This window comes from Perissodus microlepis, chromosome 18 (assembly GCF_051167445.1).
Source record: "Perissodus microlepis isolate ML-2025 ecotype Zambia chromosome 18, ASM5116744v1, whole genome shotgun sequence".
NCBI lineage: Eukaryota > Metazoa > Chordata > Actinopteri > Cichliformes > Cichlidae > Perissodus > Perissodus microlepis.
The window spans coordinates 10,076,195-10,079,200 of NC_140478.1; positions in this window are offsets into that span (position 1 = coordinate 10,076,195).

A 3,006-nucleotide genomic window follows, 5' to 3' on the forward strand; every position below is an offset into this window, starting at 1 on the left:
CATTGTAGAGAATAAATTAGCATTGCCTTCCCAGAATTGCATAAAGTTACTGTTCACACCACTGCAGCACGTCTGCCAGTGTAACACACACCACTTCTTTTTTTTTCCTTTCCCTGACAAAGTTAAATTAAGCTTGAATTTCACGCTGAAGTCAAATGGTCATGATGTCATGGTTTGAGGACAGAATGACTCGGTTTGTCTGTTGACTGAGAAGGCCTATTCTTGCATGTTTGGGTGGGAGCGTAGCATATAATTGCAGAGCGGGATAGCATGAGGGGATGGGGGAGGGAGCGAGTTAGCACGCAACATGAGTTTTGGCCCACAGTTGCTGGTGTGGGTGCCAAACTTGTCCAGAGGGCTGCTGTGTGTATCTGTGTGCGAAGCTAGGTTCTGCTCTGCCTAGAGGCTCGCACCGTTCCAAGACACATCTTTCATTTGCACACGCTGAATAACTTAGGGGAGCCCAAGGCAGTCTGGACAGGGGATGGATCTGGTTTTATGTGCTTTTTTAGGGGATGTTGGGCCATTGCCTGGCTGCGTGAGTGTGTGCAAACGCAGGAGAGTCCAGATCTTTTCTGGACGTGCAAAATTCTTCTTCTGAGTGTCCCTTTTCAGAACCGTTGCATTGTTTAGTTGTCAAGTTAGTTGTTAGGGAGCAACCAAACCACTGTACACGTGTTGCAGCCATTTGAGGATTACACTGATCCAAAAACCTGACAGTAAAAGAACAGAATGGAAAGCTTTGTCGGTCTTTTCATATCCTCTCGGTGGGAGGTAAAAGCCAGGACCTCCAGACATGGGCTAGCACTGGTGGGTGTTAATGGGGGAGTTTGAGCGCTCAACAGCCAACCAGATGGACAGCCAAACACTGTGCATTTAGGAAGATCATATGGGATAACCTTGCAAAGACAGATTGACATTTTGCTGACAAAACAAACCACCCCTGTCCGGCACGCAAATTGCCCCCTTCCCTTTTAGCCAGTACACACACACACACACACACACACACACACACACACACACACACACACACACACACGTGCACAAACTCTCATACAAATACCTTAAGTGGTATGTGCTTACACAGGCTTTAAGGAAGTTATTTCAGCATGTGTTAAGAACTCGACGGGGAGCCATAACAATAAGAGGATAGGACAGAAGAATCTACAACTACACAACTCCTGCGCAAACAATAGCACCTGTGTAAATGGCACAGCCTTGAGCCAAAAGGACAGCAAGTAAATTCATTTTCTGAGTCATGCTTTGGGATTTCATTTGGTGCTTTAAGGCCAAAGGTTGGGATGTATGTCCCAGAAGGTAAAGAGTGGTATTATCAGTCCTAATTTTCCCTGCTAATAGAATTAGACTGCTTCTAAAAGGATAAAGTGTACAGCAAACTAAAGTAGGTCTTTAAAACTATTTCAATTGGTTATGTTAAATCTGTTTAACCACGTAGATAAATCCAGCCTTATCAGATTCCATTACATGACCCCAGCCCCCTTTTATCTCCTTTTGGTGTAGTCAAAACATTTCACTCGGTTTAGAACAGAACAAAATATTCTCAGTCATGAAAGAACAAAAATCACCAGGAGTCACATTACCCTGGTCTATGAAACCTCCAAGTCTCCCTGCAACAATTTGAATATGCTCCACATGATTTATGGCACATAAACTTCCTCCCGCCCACACACAACACAAATTTACATCAGTAATACAGCTTGTACCCACACTGTGTGTTCCAAAATACTGATTACATTTGTTGTCATAACATTTAACGTAAATTACTACTGTCATCTTTCCACTTCACGCTTGCGTCTGTGGCCTTTTCACCACACTCTCCATGTCGGCACAGGAGATTCTGTGCAAGAGATGACTGTACTCTAAAAGTGCTGACTGCACAAGGTGACATTGTCGCGGTAACCCAGAAAAATGATGCCAAAGACCGTTTAACTCATCTGGTTTTGATGAGTTTTATAGAAAAAAGTCAAATTACACAGGGAGTTGTAGCTTTGCAGATTAAGTGTAGTCATATTAACTGTTAAGAAAAAAAGAAATATAAGTGCAACAATACAAACAGTTACATTACATTCTGGGAAAGTCATATGAGAGAAGAAATAGGATGATACAATTCCTGTACTTAGGAGAAACTAGTTGTTGTTTGATGACTGCCCCATGATTACATAGTTTTTTTATCTAAACAATTTCTGTCTAACATATGATTCCCGAAAAATAGCCAACATGTTTCAATCCGTCTGTGCTATTGTGTGCAACTTGTTTGGGATTCAACTCAACTGGTTGCCAGCTGGTTGTGTTGTGGTTATATTTTCATATGAAAGCAAGGTTGCTGAGTCCTCATGTCATTTTGCAGTTAGATTGCTATCCTGCATCAACTATGTCACGATTTATGGAGGAATTTGGTAAATTTGTATGCCATCATAAAGCCTGCTGACTTTTTTCATCAGTATTAATTAATTATTAATTCATTCAGTATATTTTTTACGATCCAATACCTGGGAAATAATTCCCAACAGCCTGCATTTTGAGTTTAGTGCTATTTAGCAAATATTTAAATGCTAACCCCCTCAAAATAAAATGACTTTGGGACACTGTCCTCGTCAAATGTGTTTGCACTACGATCAGTACTCTTTGTTTGTTTCGGATGAAGGAGCTGGACATGTTTCTGTAAAAATTACCTTCAGTGTATTTACACATGTGCATAACTGGACATCACACAAATCTTATTTTTTGGGGAGCTTTAAGATTAAAAACCATTCAGTGTCCAATTTGCATCCACACACAGACCTCTGCAGGGTAATGTCTGGAAAAGTTTGCACATGTGTGAAAACAGCTTAAGATGACAGTTGAGCAAAAAAAATCTCATGCGCTACACCTATGCATGTTGCGTCTGTTGTAGTGACCGTGTTAACATGCTGAGCTCAAATCAGCAGCACTCACGCTGGTTATGCTGCACAACAAGATAATTTGATCTTTGGAAAGTGTCCCGTG